A 20,616-nucleotide genomic window follows, 5' to 3' on the forward strand; every position below is an offset into this window, starting at 1 on the left:
CTTCCTTACCAGTACTACAAAGGCCAAAATATGTGATTGCACATGCAAGTTTCTAAATCTTTTGAACTTATATTAATTGATGTTCAGCCATATCTTTCTAGATGTACGTTTTTTGTCATGTCATTATAACCTACAAACTAACTTTAACTAACCAAGTATAACTACTGAAATCCCAAAATATAATAAGTACACTACATTATAGAATATATAGGAGGTTTTGTTTAGTTTCCATTTTATTTTGGTTATTATTCGTTCAAAGGGAGTTCACGCATTGTTTCAACGCAACATAGCATAAAATTGGGGGGTTTCTAATCAACGAGCCAAAAAAACTGAGCACATACGAATTTCGAGTGAATTTGACAACAAATTAGAACGAGTGCAAAAATGTTGGAAGAAAATAGTTATGTCATGCATATTGTAATCGCCACCACAAATCTGTGATTCATTGTTAGAAATTCAGACTTTAAAACCATTGCCTAAACCAAATACTTGAGATATGGGCAATCTCATCATCCCCATTAGAAAAAAATAACTTTCATGCTATGCTCCCACTCCCTCATTTAAGTACCGAGTTCCCAAGGCAAACGAAGGCATACCAAAAATTGGGCCCTAAAAATTTCCTCCAGGGGCTACCAGCTTAGTTCGATTTGCATCAAGCTTTGCCCATAAGCTCGAGCCCTTAAGGCAGTAGTCTCATTGGAGGAGTGATTTTGTTGCTCAATCCGTCCAACTTTGTTTCTCCCGAGATCTTTGCTCATTTTTGAGACCTTGGTAGCTGCTATCAACTCCTTTTCACCTGCCAATGTCTCTTCTGATTTGTGCCTTTCAAAATCCATATACAGAGACTCAACCATGGCATGGGTAGAAGCTTCCTTCTCTTTTCAAATTGACAATTCAGCTTGGTTCGAGTCCCTCCTTTTCAGCTACCAATGTCTCTTTTCCTCCACACTCGCTTTGGCAAGCTTTTCTTCGGCTTCTTCCAATTGTTTGCATGTTTTGGTAAGTAGATCCTGAGCAATTGATTCAACATTCTTTGAGTTTTTTTCTTCCACCCTCACCGTTTCCATATTTTCTTTTGTATGGCCTTATGCTCAGCTTCTTTCGTAGCTGCTAACTCTTTTTGGAGGGCTTTCGGAGAGAAATTAGTGAGGAAATCACTCATCTCTTGGTCCCTATGCTATACATCTTCCACTTTCAGATCTTTGATGGTGGCATCAACACTTTCATACTTGAAAGATTCAATTGTATTTTTGTTGATTTCTACAACAACAAGAGGATGCAATGTTTCCTTCTGTGTGTTGACTTAAGGGTACCTCAATTTTGAGAAGGCTACTTTCCATGGACTGTGGGAGCTTATCAATCAAGTCATCCATCTGAGCTGTTGTGCAATCACTCATCAAAGTGGACCCCTTTGTTATGGAAAGCTCTACTAAGAGCTTCTCAATCCGCCTTGCTGCTGACGCAGGTGCACTCATGGCCTCTCCAACTAGCCTAACTACCTCATCTTTAGCCTCCACACAAACCATAAGCTCATGTTTCAAGCTCTACATAGCATGTTTACTGGTTTGTAACTCCATAAATGGCAACTCATACCACAACTTCATAGCATCTACTTCTACTTGATAGCCCTCCTTTTCAAGGAAAATTGCATTCTGCTTCTCCACATAATGCACTTTGTCCTTCTTACAAATACCATTCACGTACCCCACTGAGCTTCATTATTAATTTGTCAACATTTCTCTTAGCTCGAATCAAACCATGCATCAAATTGGACTAGGATCTCTCTATCAATATAGCAAGCTACTTCTTCACCTTGCTGTGATCATCTTGTCCATCTGTAACTCTTTCCATCATTGTCCTCTTCTGCCATGAAATAGTAACAACTTATGGGAAGCCTCTTCCACTTATTTTCATGCGTTATTCCAAGCACATTTATACAACATATTCAATTATCTACATGCAAGAGGTATAAAAATCACAAGTTTTGACTAGGATGCACATAAGTGCCTAGGGAACAGAGGTTCTTAAATACAAGTTTAATCTTATACAGATGCACCTCATCAAGAGTATTGAGATTTATTAAAGTTTTACAATTTTTTTTTTCATTTAACACTTAGTTTGCAATTTTTCAAGCAAATTGGTGAATAACAATCCTCAACATCGATTGGGAAAATGGATGCAAAACCTCCATATGGGCAGGCCAAGAAGACCTTTGCTCAGATACCAGCTTCTGAGTGCTCTCTGCATTGAAATACTTCAGAACGGGAGGAGTCTTGCCTCTAGATCTAAACTTATTTTCCTAGGAGTAGGGCGAGGTAATTTGCTAGAGAGGTATGTATGGAAAAATGGTTAGGGCAGTTAGGCTAAGAGGGCTCCCCCATAAGCCCCACGAGCTCGCGCGCCCCGCCTACCGGCGGGCCTCGCTCGCTCTTACCACCTCACTCTGTATGTGTTTGTGTGTGTGTGCATCTTTATACATCTCTCCATGACACACACACGATCGACACTTAGACGATTGAAACTTTCTATCTTTGGCCCCTTTAGACTACTCCTGGTACATTTAACCCCTTTTGCGCGCGCGTGCGCGCACACACACACACACACACAGACACACACACACACACACACACACACACAGAGAGAGAGAGAGAGAGAGAGAGAGAGAGAGAGAGAGAGAGAGAGAGAGAGAGAGAGAGAGAGAGAGAGAGAGAGAGATTACATAAAATCACATGACTAAAGCACATTACATAAAAAAATAGTTTACATTATTGCCAAAAAGGCTTAGGAACATATCTGCATAGCACTCTTAGTCGTGCTATAACAGGAACAAGATATTGAGCCAAGTAAATCTTGTAATGACGAATCAACCCAAGCTCTTGCTTTAAGAGCATGAGCCTAATGTTGGGAAAGAAATAGGGATCAAGCAACTTGATGTAAATCGTGTCCAACTCTTCATCTACATATGACCCCCAAACAATGTAGTTTTTCTCAATCATTTCCCATGCCCATTGCCATCCCCGTTCAGTAGTAGGTAACAAATTTTCTTCAAAGGCATCAACAATAATTTTTTTTACACTTGGAAAAATATTCACAATTTTGTGGGCCATTTAATTGGCTGCAAGAAAAGAAGACAACATTAGTACTCAAAGCTTAAAATGAGAGAGAGAGAGAGAGAGAGAGAGAGAGAGAGAGAGATGATCAACATGGCCACTTAAACACTTTAAAAAAGTAAGCGCAATACGAACAATTCAATTAGTAATTGTCATGCCAAAAAGTGTCAAGAGGTTCATTAGGTCAAAGTCTTTACAACATTCCAAATTTTTTGTTTACAACGACTCATATTCTACTCTATAATTGGACGGTTGAGGATCGCTCCAATATACCCCATTGATAAACTTCACAATTAATTTCAAAATTTCAAACTCTTCATCCGAAATGTAAGATTTATGATTGTGATATATCTTTCGTAAAACTGAATATCACAACCACAAACATTAACATAATAAATATCAACCATATGTAGTTTTTGTAGGACTCTCATCAATTTTATTTCGCTCAATATTTGTGACACTTTGCATAGTGAAATGCTTAACTGTCCATAATTTCTATACCACCCATCGGCATATGAATACACCCAATGATGCCACCAACACCATGTACCATATCCTTGACAAATATACTCTTCCTTAACTTTTAAATATATAATCATCCTTATATGTATTGGGAGAATAGCAAATACATCATGACCCATGTTAACCTACATTAGCAATTCACAAATCTCTCTTTCTCTCTCTCTCTCTCTCTCTCTCTCTCTCTCTCTCTCTCTCATTAACCTATCTAGTAGATAAAAACCCACTTCAATAAGCCAACAATAACTTAAAAAATATGGTACTTAGCATGTATAGACAATGGATCAAAGTGTTCGATCATCTAGAGAAGTTGAGCCTACGACACACTCTACTTGGAACTCTCAAGATCCAAGGTCCGACACGTCAACACTGTGACCGAGGCGTCGAGGTGATTCACCCAAAGAATAGATTCTAAACATCCGTTCATTCACTCCATAGGGATCATATGAAAAGTTGCAATTGAGAGGCCGTTGCATACCTAACTTACGTATAGTGATTCGCATATCATCTATATCAAACTCTATGTGATATAACCTACAACACTCCTAAAATATCCTGCCTCATATAATGCAAGACAGAATGTCTGCAATAATATTGAAGCCTGCAATGAAAATAACAACCAACCATTCAAACATAAAAAGTAACAACGCATTTAACGTCATATGGATTCAATTTCAAGCTATATAGACCGAAGGATCTCAAAATCCTCAATAATATGAACAATATCCTCAGCATGGACATGACCCCTCCACAATGGAGGATCTAGAAAAAATGTAACACGTGTAAACATACAAAATAAAGGCCACAAAGTTCTCATTCATGGTAAAAGTAAGTAACAAAGATAAGATTTTACAATTACATACCTCTAATATAAGTAGGTACATCATTGAGGGTGTATGACACCATAATGTATCGTGCCATTCTTTATCTGCTCTAACAGCACACATTTGGAAGTTTAAGAGGAACAAAGATGAAATAGAATAAAGAAGACTTTGACGATCATGCCGTAGAGAACCATGTCCTTCTTTTTTTTGTTTTAGTGAAGGATTTAAGAGAGAGAGAGAGAGAGAGAGAGAGAGAGAGAGAGAGAGAGAGAGAGAGAGAGAAACTAAAGCAATTCAAAAGACTTTGAAATTTCACAACTTCACAAAGAGACAATATAGAAGTTTTATTCAAAGTGTAGCCTTCGAGAGACCACATTAGGGATTCTATTAGTCCAAGGACCTATGTTATATACATTTTGCAAGATACGGGGTGGTGTTTCAACTTGAGTATCCTCAATCGATATGGTGTAGTGCGGTCTCCAGAAACCCCCACCTGCTGTGTATTGACTGGCCTCTCCTCACTCACAAACCAGATATTAACTTGAATTTGACGATGCTTGTGGTCCGAAGAAAAGGCAACATGGTAGTATCCAAGAACTTCCATAGACATATCTCTACCTAAGTATATCATTTCATAAACACCTAGGATGATAAAACGTCGATGGGAGTGATCTCTACAAAGGCATCCATGAATTATATAGAGCAATAAAAGCTTAAAACTACCAATATACCATATATAAAAAATAAAAACTCTAACAATATAATATGAGTTGTATCAAATAAGATCACCAAAAACATAGCAAGAACTCTTCCCCTCCATTGCGGTGGATCTTCAACAGAGTAAGTCAATGTATAAGCCAATCTTCTCAAGAAAATAATAGGTCAAGTTAATAAACTAATTAAAAAACGAAGATAAATACCTCGAATGAATTCTGTGATGTGACCGACTACATAGGAGGCACTGCGTCGAGGATCCATCTGTGGGCAATACTTTGATCTAAGAGATATGAATAAAATTTAACATCAAGTGTGTTCGACTTTAAGTGAGAGCCACAATGTCAATTTGAACTTATTGTTATGAGCTCGCTAGTTGTAATACTTCCTTGAATACAATGTTTGGAGTGTAGTAACACTCCGCTTGAGTGTTTTCAGTATTGACAACAATCCTCATAGAAGCTGCACTTCGTACACGTGATATTGCAACATACAACTGTCCATGAGAGAAGATCGATGATGCAAGATATAGACCAAGAATTCCAAGTGTTTGCCCTTGTGCTTTGTTGATAGTCATCCCAAAAGCAAGCCTGATTGGAAACTGACGACGCTTCATTTGAAATGGAAGCCCCTGATGGTTTTCCAATAATAAAGTCAATCCTTGGAAGAAAAACTCTCTCCAATATTTGATCCTGTAACTATGTCTGCCTCAATTACCTTATGATGAAATTGCTTGCATATCAATCTGGTTCCGTTGCATAATCCACGTCTTGGATCCAAATTTCGCAGCAACATGATAGGAGCATTTTCTTTCAATACTAAAGCATGAGGTGGAAAACCACCACCAAGAGTAAGGCTATTTAGATATTCAATTGTGTACAAATGTGTGTTTTCCTCTGACATAAAAATTGAATCTACACTCAGATACTCTTTGCAATCTCCATGCATTCTTTGCAATGCATAGTCATTAATTAAATCCACCTCTTTATTTCGCGGAGCAAGTATTGCTGGATCTCTGAAAAAAGTTGCATGATCTTGCACATGACACAAATCTCCATATATAAAGCTTAGAAGATTTGCCAAACTATTTCCTGGAAGCATCATTTGTGAAGGTATTTTGACTCTGTCTAATTCTCCTCCATCATCCATAACCCCATTGCCAATATCAAGCACCCAACGGGAAAAACTTTGTTGAAGTAAATTTGGACCACAATCAAGTATACACATATTTCTGGTAAGCCTCAATATCTTCGTATATTTCCATATGTGAGAATGACACAACGAAGCATTTACAATGTCTGTACGACTACCTTTTGGTACAACAGGTAGTATTTGTCGAAAGTCACCTCCAAGCAAAATGACTTTTTCACCAAACAAAGTATCTCGCTGCATAATATCTCTTAAAGTTCTATCCACTACTTCAAATGCATAGCGATGTGTCATGGGAGCTTCATCTCATATAAGTAAAGCTGCATTCCTTAGAAGTTCTATAAGTTGACTATTTACCTTTATATTGCAAGTTGCTTCAGAGTGAAGCTCCAAAGGTATCTTAAACCTAGAATGAGCAGTTCTTCCATTACTCAAAAGTAAAGCTGCAATACCCGAGGATGCACATTCAAGAGCAACTCTACAACTTCCTCACACTCGTGAAAGAAGTGCATTGTATAAGTAAGTTTTTTCTGAGCCACCAGGACCATCTAGGAAAAATACCTTCCCTGAATGTGTGTCAACAGCTTGTAGCACTTGGTGCTAAGCATCTCGCTGATCCTCATTTAAAGAAGTATCCATACAATCTGCTATACTACACTGTTCATCAACGTTGAACATTGTTTCTTCAGCCAAACACCATTTTCACTTAAGGATACCATTGTTGAGTCTATTGCAGGCACATATAATCGCAAAGCCTCTTGCCATGTTGTTGCAAAAAGCATTCTATATGAAGCAAAGCTTGATTTTTTGCCACATCAAATTGCACGCTTGCATCTGAAATACGCATCCTTAGAGTATAAACATAGTCCTCACAAAATTTGATACAAAACTTGTCCCAAAGAGCAGCCGGATGAAGTGGCTCACAAAAGACTAATATGATTGCAAACAGTTGTCTCAACTGCATTCCATTTTGAAAAAAAGATGCCTCTTGGAGGCAAAGTGACCATTCTTCATCATCTTGCAATAATCCTCTAGCTATATATGCCTCCTTGTATGTATCATAAATGTGACCATCATACATTCGAAAGTCTTCAAAAGACTTACATCCCTTGCAAATATTGAGAAGAATTCGTAGGTAATAAACCTCACCAGCAGCAGTAGGGAGAATATTATACATTCTTCTCAATACATGATCAACCCCATCTACATTTGAAAATGGAAAAAGAGAGTTTAGCACTCGCCCGGGGCGGTCACTTTTTAGAATGTGTATGATATCACGTGAGTTAACCAGAGAGGAATATTAAAAGACCAAAATGTATAAAAATGTATACATACAGAGGGGGATGGGGGTCTTTTAAATAGGCTCACATTGTAAGTATAGTATGTATATTGGGGTATTATTCATTACCTCTTGAACGCACGTGATATAGGGGTCTTTTGATAAGTGACTGCCCCGGGAGCACTCGGACGCTTAAAAATAGGCTCCTTATGATTCTCTATCTTATTAGGTCCTACAATGCTCTTTAGCGCATTAATTTTGCTATAAACTTTAGATATAGAACAACAACAGTTGGAATTAGGGTTGCAGAGAAACGCACACAGCGTGGAGAAGACGAAGGAAGCTCAAGGCACACAATAGAGAGTGTGTTACTTAGTGTGCAATGGAAAGATAGATAGCCCTAGAGTGATGGGCGTATATACAATGCTCCGGGGAAAAAACCTCCTAAAGAGAGAAAAAATGCCCCGGCGGTCCTAGTGTGTTCACACGCATCACTACCACATGTATATGGTAACAAATACCCCCTGAAGTGATGCGATGAATTAGAGCTGGCACATGAGTAAAGGGAAGTGCCATGCCCTGAGGACATGATCAATCCACAAAGGGGAGTAAGCCCAAAGCTTTGCGAAAAGCTTCAAGCTTCTCTCGAGATAATGCCTTTGTGATGAAAAGGTTTGCAAGGTTGTCCTGTGTTGGCACATAAGCCAAGCTGATCTCTCCTACTGAGAGCCTCGGGCCCTGACATAGTGGTAATGCACCTCAATGTGCTTTGTGCGAGCATGAAAAACTGGGTTCCTCAAATCAGCGATAAGGCGTCCTGTCCAACACCCAAATCAGCGATAAGGCGTCTGAGCCATACACACTCAACCGTAGCAGCCTCACAACTCGAAGTGGCCACAGTAGGTTGCTTCTTGCTCAACCATGATATACATGAACTGCCAAGCATGAAACAAAAACCACTTGTGGACACTTGCGTGTCAAAACAACCAGCCCAATCTGAGTCCAAAAAAGCATGTAAGTCTGGTGGCAATGATCCCCCCTTGGGATAAAACAAGCCAAGATGTAAAGTTCTCCACTAAGGTAGCGGAAAATCCTCTTGACAGCCTGCCAATGCTTAGACCCTGGGCTATGCATAAATCTATTGACTTGTGAGACGCAAACTGAATGTCTGGCCTCGTGTTGCATACATAAATGAGGTAGCCAACATCAGTTTGGTAAAGAGTGACATCAGCACGATCGCCAGCATCATGTAGACTCAACTTCAAACCTGTTTCCATGGGAGTGGCAATAGGTTTGCAATCCTCAAGTCCAAACTTACATAGCAATGTCTCTATGTAACTTTTCTGACACAAGGCAATACCACCATCACACTGCTTAAACTGTATACCCAAGTAACGATGCAACATCCCCAAATCTTTCATCTTGAAAGTAGCATTCAAATCAGCCTTAAATTCAACAATATGTCTCTCATTTGGTCCAATGATCAACAAATCATCAACATAAAGAACCACAATGAGAAGTACATCATCCTCACGCTTTACATACAATGTGCTTTCTGTTGGACTGTTACGAAAACCTTGTTTGACCAAATGAGTGTCAGCTTTCTCATACCAAGCACGAGGAGATTGCTTCAACCCATACAAAGCCTTCTTACATCTACACACTTTGTCTTCTTGTCCTTTTATGACAAAACCGCGAGGCTGCGTTACATAAACTTCCTCAAATATGTCACCATTCAAGAAAGCAGTAACAATGTCTGATTGATGTACATCCCAACAAAAATGAGCTACCAATGCACATAGAAAATGCACAGTACTCATACGACAAGTGGGAGCAAAAGTCTCTTCATAATCAATGCCTTTTGCCTGTGCATAACCCTTTGCAACAAGTCGAGCCTTATGGCAATCGATCTCACCATTCGGCTTGCGTTTCAACTTGTGTTTCCGAAAATATTTTTCGACCTTCAAATGCTCGCCAAAGCTCACTGAAATTGAAGAAAGTGAGAAGGCATGTACTAGAGCAGTTGGCGACTAAGCCCGGGAGGACGCAACCTGCTCTGGTACCAATTGTTGGAATTAGAGTTGCAAAGAAACGCACACAGCTTGGAGTAGATGAAGGAAGCTCAAGGCACACAATAGAGAGTGTGTTACTTAGTGTGCAATGGAAATATAGATAGCCCTAGAGTGATGGGCGTATATACAATGCTCAGGGGAAAAAACCTCCTAAAGAGGGAAAAATGCCACGGTGGTCCTAGTGTGTTCACACAGATCACTACCACATGTATATGGTAACAACAACCCAATTCAGAATCAAGGTAGAGGGCATCTGAGTATCCCATTTTTACTCGAATTTGCAAAAGGCGTAGGTTGTGAAACCATTGACTGGGATCATTCTCGATTATGAAAAACACTTGGTGAAAGGGTGTCCCATCTCAAGTCATGGAAGTGCGGTCGTAGGTTCTCCAAGCTTCTTCTATAGTAACACCCGGAAAGAAACCTCGAACAATGCTTTGGAAGAAGTCAGCTTTGTTTTCCGGAGAGTAGTGAATCATTATATGATCCATTACTATCTCCATCGCCTCCAATCCATGACCAAAACATTCAGCGGATACCTTAGGTGCCATAAAGTTCCTAAGAAAAAAAAGAGAGACATTGTAAGTGTAGTTGCTCTAGGATTTCATCCACAAAACTTGACTTTACAATATGTGTCTTTAAATAAGTCTGTTTCTAGGTCTATTTCCCATCCCTCTCTCTCCCTCTCCCTCTCTCTCTCTCTCTCTCTCTCTCTCTCTCTCTCTCTCTCTCTCTCTCTCACTCTATATCTAAAATTTATAGGGTTCGGAAGCAATATTGAATCTTTCAATCACACGTGTTATTCTCTCTATGCAACCCTTTTTGAAATCTATAATGATTTCATGTGATCTTCTATCCATGAGGTCACCTCTTGGAAATCAGACTAAGGATTATTTTGAACTGTAATGCATATGTAATTGCATCAGGAGAGAAGCTCTCAATTCGCATCATGCCTTTTGAGTACCATGCCTTGATTTTCAAGACTACGCATGAATCTCTAAGGTCTATTGGAATTGCTCTAGGAATTTACATCAAGCCTGAGATCTTTGCAAACCCTCTCTATGACATTAAAATCTACATCATTGGATGGAATTGTTACTCACATTTAACTCTCCCTATGTCTCTCCCTCCCTCTCTCTCTTATCTTTAATCTAATCTCTCTCTCTCTCTCTCTCTCTCTCTCTCTCTCTCTCTCTCTCTCTCTCTCTCTCTCTCTCTCTCTTTGTTTGTGTGTGGCTGTGTAGCATGCACACATGTATGTGTGTAAGTACCCTTCAAACTCAGTTCATTTTCAACTCTTTGTCTCTCTATGTGTGTTCTCCCTCTGTGTGTGTGTGTGTGTGTGTGTGTGTGTGTGTGTGTGTGTGTATGTGCTTAGTTCACGCCTACCAGTTTATAGTACTTTTATCTTATCATTTTGTCATTTCATTTTGTTACTCTGACTTTGTATCAGATTCAACACATTGTAACCCTCTGGTCTCATAGGTCATTTTGGCCTTTTGAAGACATTAACATAACATTTCATTTCATTTTATTTCTCTCTTGGTCAAGCACAGGAGCTATGGAGATCTAGACGGCTATGTAGCTATGGGGCTACATAGCAGAGATTACAATAGAGGATTTGAGCCATACTCTCTCAATTTCTAGAGTGCAAATGAGGATGGATTCTAGTGGTAGTAGTAGTATTTTTGTTCTAGTCTTTTAGCACCCAGACATGGTATCATATTCACAGTTTTGTAACAGTTTGGACTCATAGTTGATTTTGGCCTTTTGAAAACATTAATATAACATCTCATTTCATTCGACTTCGCTCTCTCTCTCTCTCTCTCTCTCTCTCTCTCTCTCTCTCTCTCTCTATCTTCACATTTTTTGTAACAGTTTGGTCTCATAGGTTATTTTGGCCTTTTGACCTAATCTACCTGGGTTTAGGTCAAAACATTCACAATTTTGTAACAAATTGGTCTCATAGATCATTTTGGCCTTTTGAAGACATTAATATAACATTTCATTTCATTTTATTTCTCTTTCGGTCAAGCATAGGAGTTATGGAGATCCAGACGGCTATGTAGCTATGGGGCTACATAACAGAGAGTACAACAAAGGATTGGAGCCATACTCTCTCGATATCTAGAGTGCAAATGAGGATGGATTCTAGTAGTAGCAGTAGTATTTTTGTTCTAGTCTTTTAGCACCCAGACATGGTATCAGATTCACAGTTTTGTAACAGTTTGGACTCAAAATTGATTTTGACCTTTTGAAGACGTTAATATAAGATCTCATTTCATTCGACTTCATTCTCTCTCTCTCTCTCTCTCTCTCTCTCTCTCTCTCTCTCTCTCTCTCTATCTTCACATTTTTTGTAACAGTTTGGTCTCATACGTTATTTTGGCCTTTTGACCTAATTTACCTAAGTTTAGGTCAAAACAATCACAATTTTGTAACAAATTGGTCTCATAGATCATTTTGGCCTTTTGAAGACATTAATATAACATTTCATTTCATTTTATTTCTCTCTCGATCAAGCACAGGTGCTATGGAGATCCAGACGGCTATGTAGCTATGGGGCTACATAGCACAGAGTACAACAAAGTATTTGAACCATACTCTCTCGATATCTAGAGTGCAAATGAGGATGGATAGTAGTAGTAGTAGTATTAATATTTGGTCTCATAGGTTATTTTGGCCTAATTTACCTAAGTTTTGGTCAAAACATTCACAATTTTGTAGCAAATTGGTCTCATAGATCATTTTGGCCTTTTGAAGACATTCATATAACATTTCATTTCATTTGATTTCTAACTCGATCAAGCATAGGAGCTATGGAGATCCAGACAGCTATGTAGCTATGGGGCTACATAGTAGAGAGTACAACAAAGGATTTGAGCCATACTCTCTCGATATCTAGAGTGCAAATGAGGATGGATTCTAGTAGTAGTAGTAGTAGTATTTTTGTTGTAGTCTTTTAGCACCCAGACATGGTATCAGATTCACAGTTTTGTAACAGTTTGGACTCATAGTTGATTTTGGCCTTTTGAAGACGTTAAAATAACATCTCATTTCATTCGACTTCATTCTCTCTCTCTCTCTCTCTCTCTCTCTCTCTCTCTCTCTCTCTCTCTCTCTCTCTCTCTCTCTCTCTCTCTCTCTCTCTCTTCACATTTATTGTAACAGTTTGGTCTCATAGGTTATTTTGGCCTTTTGACCTAATTTACCTAAGTTTAGGTCAAAACATTCACAATTTTGTGACAAATTGGTCTCATAGATCATTTTGGCGTTTTAAAGACATTAATATAAATTTCATTTCATTTTATTTCTATCTCGGTCAAGCACAGGAGCTATGGAGATCCAGACGGCTAGCTATGGGGCTACATAGCAGTCAGAGTACAACAAAGGATTTGAACCATACTCTCTCGATATCTAGAGTGCAAATGAGGATGGATTCTAGTTGCACACGTAGTGTTTGTGTTCTAGTCTTTTAGCACCCAGACATGGTATCAGAATCACAGTTTTGTAATAGTTTGGACTCATAGTTGATTTTGGCCTTTTGAAGACATTAATATAACATCTCATTTCATTCGACTTTGTTCTCTCTCTCTCTCTCTCTCTCTCTCTCTCTCTCTATCTATCTTCACATTTTTTATAATAGTTTGGTCTCATAGGTTATTTTGGCCTTTTGACCTAATCTACCTAGGTTTAGGTCAAAACACTCACAATTTTGTAGCAAATTGGTCTCATAGATCATTTTGGCCTTTTGAAGACATTAATATAACATTTCATTTCATTTTATTTCTCTCTCGGTCAAGCATAGGAGCTATGGAGATCTAGACGGCTATGTAGCTATGGGGCTACATAGCTGAGAGTACAACAAAGGATTTCAACCATACTCTCTCGATATCCATAGTGCTAATGAGGATGGATAGTAGTAGTAGTATTTGGTCTCGTAGGTTATTTTGGCCTAATTTACCTAAGTTTTGGTCAAAACATTCACAATTTTGTAACAAATTGGTCTCATAGATCACTTTGGCCTTTTGAAGACATTAATATAACACTAGTGTAACCGCCTCTCTCTCTCTCTCTCTCTCTCTCTCTCTCTCTCTCTCTCTCTCTCTCTCTCTCTCTCTCTCTCTCTCTCTCTCTCTCTCTCTCTCTCTCTCTCTCTCTCTCTGCCCCCCCCTGCGTGCGCATTGTCCTCACTGCAGTCGGATAAAGCAAAATGTGACACGTGGCACTGGAAAACCAATCTGCTTAATATATAGTATAGATTGCATTTCATTTTATTTCTATCTCGGTCAGGTACAGGAGCTATGGAGATCGAGACGGCTATGTAGCTATGGGGCTACATAGTAGAGAGTACAACAAAGGATTTGAGCCATACTCTCTCGATATCTAGAGTGGAAATGAGGATGGATTCTAGTAGTAGTAGTAGTATTTTTGTTCTAGTCTTTTAGCACCCACACATGGTATCAGATTCACAGTTTTGTAACAGTTTGGACTCATAGTTGATTTTGGCCTTTTGAAGACGTTAATATAGATCTCATTTCATTCGACTTCGTTCTCTCTCTCTGTGTGTGTGTGTGTGTGTGTGTGTGTGTGTGTGTGTGTGTATCTTCACATTTTTTGTAACAGTTTGGTCTCGTAGGTTCCTTTTGACCTAATTTACCTAAGTTAAGGTCAAAACATTCGCAATTTTGTGACAAATTGGTCTCATAGATCATTTTGGCCTTTTGAAGACGTTAATATAAATTTCATTTCATTTTATTTCTATCCCGGTCAAGCACAGGAGCTATGGAGATCCAGACGGCTATGTAGCTATGGGGCTATAGTAGTCAGAGTAACACAAAGGATTTGAACCATACCCTCTCGATATCTAGAGTGCAAATGAGGATGGATTCTAGTTGCACACGTAGTATTTGTATTCTAGTCTTTTAGCACCTAAACATGGTATCAGAATCACAGTTTTGTAACAGTTTGGACTCATAGTTGATTTTGGCCTTTTGAAGACGTTAATATAACATCTCATTTCATTCGAATTCATTCTCTCTCTCTCTCTCTCTCTCTCTCTCTCTCTCTCTCTCTCTCTCTCTATCTTCACACTTTTTTTAATTGTTTGGTCTCATAGGTTATTTTGGCCTTTTGACCTCATCTACCTAGGTTTAGGTCAAAACATTCACAATTTTGTAGCAAATTGGTCTCATAGATCATTTTTGCCTTTTGAAGACATTAATATAACATTTCATTTCATTTTATTTCTCTCTCGGTCAAGCACAGGAGCTATGGAGATCCAGACGGCTATGTAGCTATGGGGCTACATAGCAGAGAGTACAACAAAGGAGTTGAGCCATACTCTCTCGATATCTAGAGTGCAAATGATGATGGATAGTAGTAGTAGTAGTAGTAGTAGTAGTAGTATTTGGTCTCATAGGTTATTTTGGCCTAATTTACCTTTTTGGTCAAAACATTCACAATTTTGTAACAAATTGGTTCCATAGATCATTTTGGCCTTTTGAAGACATAATATAACATTTCATTTCATTTTATTTCTATCACGGTCAAGCACAAGAGCTATGGAGATCCAAACGGCTATGTAGCTATAGGGCTACATAGCAGAGAGTACAACAAAGGATTTGAGCCATACTCTCTCGATATCTAGAGTGCAAATGAGGATGGATTCTAGTAGTAGTAGTAGTATTTTTTTTCTAGTCTTTTCGCACCCAGACATGGTATCAGATTCACAGTTTTGTAACAGTTTGGACTCATAGTTGATTTTGGCCTTTTGAAGACGTTAATATAACATCTCATTTTATTCGACTTCGTTCTCTCTCTCTCTCTCTCTCTCTCTCTCTCTCTCTCTCTCTCTCTCTCTCTCTCTCTCTCTCTCTCTCTCTCTCTCTCTCTCTCTCGCTATCTTCACATTTTTGTAACAGTTTGGTCTCATAGGTTATTTTGGCCTTTTGACCTAATTTACCTAAGTTTAGGTCAAAACATTCACAATTTTGTGACAAATTGGTCTCATAGATCATTTTGGCCTTTTGAAGACATTAATAAAAATTTCATTTCATTTTATTTCTATCTCGGTCAAGCACAGGAGCTATGGAGATCTAGACGGCTATGTAGCTATGGGGCTACATAGCAGTCAGAGTACAACAAAGGATTTGAACCATACTCTCTCGATATCTAGAGTGCAAATGAGGATGGATTCTAGTTGCACACATAGTATTTGTATTCTAGTCTTTTAGCACCCAGACATGGTATTAGAATCACAGTTTTGTAACACTTTGGACTCATAGTTGATTTTGGCCTTTTGAAGACGTTAAAATAACATCTCATTTCATTCGACTTCGTTCTCTCTCTCTCTCTCTCTCTCTCTCTATCTTCACATTTTTTATAATAGTTTGGTCTCATAGGTTATTTTGGCCTTTGGACCTAATCTACCTAGGTTTAGGTCAAAACATTCACAATTTTGTAACAAATTGGTCTCATAGATCATTTTGGCCTTTTGAAGACATTAATATAACATTTCATTTCATTTTATTTCTCTCTAGGTCAAGCACAGGAGCTATGGAGATCCAGACAGCTATGTAGCTATGGGGCTACATAGCAGAGAGTACAACAAAGGATTTGAGCCATACTCTCTTGATATCTAGAGTGCAAATGAGGATGGATTCTAGTAGTAGTAGTAGTATTTTTGTTCTAGTCTTTTAGCACACAGACATGGTATCAGATTCACAGTTTTGTAACCGTTTGGACTCATAGTTGATTTTGGCCTTTTGAAGACGTTAATATAACATCTCATTTTATTCGACTTCGTTCTCTCTCTCTCTCTCTCTCTCTCTCTCTCTCTCTCTCTCTCTCTCTCTCTCTCTCTATCTTCACATTTTTGTAACAGTTTGGTCTCATAGGTTATTTTGGCCTTTTGACCTAATTTACCTATGTTTAGGTCAAAACATTCACAATTTTGTGACAAATTGGTCTCATAGATCATTTTGGCCTTTTGAAGACATTAATATAAATTTCATTTCATTTTATTTCTATCTCGGTCAAGCACAGGAGCTATGGAGATCTAGACTGCTATGTAGCTATGGGGCTACATAGCAGTCAGAGTACAACAAAGGATTTGAACCATATTCTCTCGATATCTAGAGTGCAAATGAGGATGGATTCTAGTTGCACACATAGTATTTGTATTCTAGTCTTTTAGCACCCAGACATGGTATTAGAATCACAGTTTTGTAACACTTTGGAGTCATAGTTGATTTTGGCCTTTTGAAGACGTTAAAATAACATCTCATTTCATTCGACTTCGTTCTCTCTCTCTCTCTCTCTCTCTCTATCTTCACATTTTTTATAATAGTTTGGTCTCATAGGTTATTTTGGACTTTGGACCTAATCTACCTAGGTTTAGGTCAAAACATTCACAATTTTGTAGCAAATTGGTCTCATAGATCATTTTGGCCTTTTGAAGACATTAATATAACATTTCATTTCATTTTATTTCTCTCTAGGTCAAGCACAGGAGCTATGGAGATCCAGACAGCTATGTAGCTATGGGGCTACATAGCAGAGAGTACAACAAAGGATTTGAGCCATACTCTCTCGATATCTAGAGTGCAAATGAGGATGGATTCTAGTAGTAGTAGTAGTATTTTTGTTCTAGTCTTTTAGCACACAGACATGGTATCAAATTCACAGTTTTGTAACAGTTTGGACTCATAGTTGATTTTGGTCTTTTGAAGACGTTAATATAACATCTCATTCGTTCGACTTTGTTCTCTCTCTCTCTCTCTCTCTCTCTCTCTCTATCTTCACATTTTTTGTAATAGTTTGGTCTCATAGGTTATTTTGGCCTTTTGACCTAATCTACCTAGGTTTAGGTCAAAACATTCACAATTTTTTAACAAATTGGTCTCATAGATCATTTTGGCCTTTTAAAAACATTAGTTTCATTTCATTTCTTTCTCTCTATCTTCAGAATTATGTAACAGTTTGGTCTCATAGGACTTTTAACCTTTTGAAGATGTTAATATCATTTCTTTTCTTTCTCTCTATCTTGTATTTTTATGGATTCTAGATTATTTTAACTTACCATTTCGTGTCACTTGACATCTCTCTCTCTCTCTCTCTCTCTCTCTCTCTCTCTCTCTCTCTCAAATAATCAAAAAATCAAATAATTAAATTGAAATAAAAATTAGCCAAGACATTTTACCTGGCTGCGCTACCTGGTTGAACTGCCTCATCACGGCACGACTCCACTCTACCAACACCTACGATAGTTAGGAGTGTATTAGCCAACTATGCGTGTTGATGTTCATGAATATATAACTAGTTGCCAACAATGCAAATCAAGCCCACCCATCGAACATGTGACATTATTTCAAGTAACACTCACACCAGAACGGAGTCAATACATTGTTGACTTCTTGGAAAAACAGACATTCCTTGAAAATATCACTAGAGCACGTCAGAAAACGATATAAATGGAAGATCGTGATTTCACTCTGATTGAAAATCAACTTCTATAAACGAGGTAAGTATAACCAGATTAGGCTATGTGCGGCAACAACATGTACATTCCAATCTTGGAACAAGCACATGAAGGAATTAGTGGAGGCCATTTCTCAGGGGAAAAAACAGCAAAAACTATCCTTACCTCTGGAATATGGTTGCCAACTTTACATATGGACGCTAACAAATATACGAAACAATGTGAGTCCTATCAAATGAACGAACGTACCAATAAAGAGGGACAAGATGCCCTTAAGGCCAGTGATTGGAGACAGAGCTTTTGCCAAGTGGGGAATAGACTCTGTAGGACTACTCTCACCCCATGCTTATAAAACACATGCTCAATATATCATTGTGACCATAGATTATCTCACCAAATGGGTAGAAGCCAAAGCTACACAAAAGGCTAATGCCAGGACTACCGCACAATTTCTATATGAAAATATCTTTGTTAGATATGGTCTACCTATAGAAATTGTCACTGATCAAGGCACACATTTCATAAATGAGATAATCAAAAACCTTCTTGAAAACTTCATGATCCTTCATAAAGAAGTCAGCTCGCTACCATCCCCAAGCTAATGGCCAAGCGGAAGCCACCAATATGACTCTATGCACAATCCTAACTAAGATAGTATCACAGTCTAGAACGGATTGGGATCAGAAGCTACATTCCACATTATGGGTGTATAGAATTTCTTACAAAACATCGATAGGCACAACACCGTACAACATGGTGTTTGGACTTAATGCTATACAGCCTATGGAATTCTTAAACCCAACACTAAGAGTAGCAAAATGTTTAGAATGGACAGGTCATGAAATGTCATCACAAATAGATGGTCTTGGCTAGATGAGCTTCGCTCGAAAACAGTGGCGTCTATCTATGCACAAAAACGAAGACAATAAGGATTTTTTTATTAAGCATGTACTCTCCAAAAAATTCAAAATAGGTCATTATGTCTTGGTTTACACACTGAAACAACATGCAAAGAAACTTAAAAGGCGAGGGATGGGACTCTTTGTGATCAAAGACTTATCACCAAGTAAGGCCATCAAGCTTGCTACATTGGATGGAGAAGAAATGCCTAACTAGGGATTGGTGGTTGTTGACTAAAAAGCTTTCATCTACCGCTACCCTAACTATGCTCCAACAAATCCATCAAGCAAAGAAAAAGACGCAAGAAAAGCAAAAAATTGTTGCAGAAGCACAAGCAGAGGCCAAGGAGCGAATAGCAAAAAGGAAGCTTCTCCAACAACAACAACAACATCACTGAAGATAAATGCCATTCAAGTAATAGACTTTGACAACGAGATCATACAAGAGCCTCAGATTGATGTCCAAATTGGACACAATAAAGTGAAAGCAATAGCAATGTTTGATTCGGGGAGCTCAGGGCAACTTGATCTCCTACCGCCTTTACAAGCATCTTCAACTTGAAAATCAATTACAAAAAACAAAACAAAAACTCCACAGTTATTCAAAGTACTTAATCAAGGTATTAGGATGGAAGGTGCTTAGAGTACAGATCAACCAACATGTCTATCCACATAAATTTTATGTGGTGGAAGATACGCACACTCAGCATGCCTTATTGCTAGGGCAACCTTGGCAGAAATGATACAATGTATATCTTGACTGAAGCCAGAACACTGTGAGTATACAATCGGATTCAAAAAAAGAGCAAGTTCCTTTTGCTCCAAAAGCCGCGGAAAAACAATCAGTGCTGCAACCGGCAAACAAAGGAAACCAGCTTGCACAAGCATCAATAGTCCGACAATGGATTCCAAAGAGACATACAAGGCAGGAGGAGAAAATCACAAAGGCAAAGACTCTAGTCCACAATGGGAGCATGATAAATCAAAATCCAAAGAACTAAAGACACCAAAGTGCACCCCAACGAAAACAAAATAGTATGTACAACAAATCTATCAAGCATATTTGGGTTAGGAAGGAGGCACAAAAGCTCTGGTGCTTTTAGTTGAATGATAAGGTAAGGCCATTCCTCAAATGCAATCACTTATACTTGCATCATGAAGGTGAGTGCACTAGCTCAGACACTGAAACAACAAACAAATTCATGAAGATACTGAGAAAGATGTTGTGCTTGGCAATGCTTTTCTAGATATGCATGCTAAATGTGGTGCCATATCGGAGCACATTGAGTTCTTGATGATCTCATTGCAGGTGCTTGTCAATGCCTTGGTTGGTATGTGTACCAAATGTCGTGCCTCTATGTGAAGCATAGGCCGCCCAAATGCACTTGGACTAGGGCCTCTCGCCCAAGGTGATAAGTAAAATGGCCACCCAATTCTGTAATAAGGGCTCAAGTGGGAAATGAGAAAGAAGAAAATGGAAACGCAGGCAGCGAGGGTGACAAGCAGCAAGAAGAAGGGAAAGAACCGCTTGCACTGGGTTGTACAGTGCTCGGGCAAGCTCGTGTATG

The 20,616-nt window shown here is 38.6% G+C and overlaps 1 pseudogene; it reads right to left on the reverse strand.

Moving 5' to 3' along the window:
* Positions 1-609: 609 nt before the first annotated feature.
* On the reverse strand, positions 610-2,328 carry LOC147463390 (uncharacterized; annotated as a pseudogene).
* Between the last annotated feature and the right edge of the window lie 18,288 nt (positions 2,329-20,616).

The sequence above is a fragment of the Adiantum capillus-veneris genome, chromosome 2, assembly GCF_014529385.1.
Source record: "Adiantum capillus-veneris isolate H3 chromosome 2, ASM1452938v2, whole genome shotgun sequence".
Lineage (NCBI taxonomy): Eukaryota > Viridiplantae > Streptophyta > Polypodiopsida > Polypodiales > Pteridaceae > Adiantum > Adiantum capillus-veneris.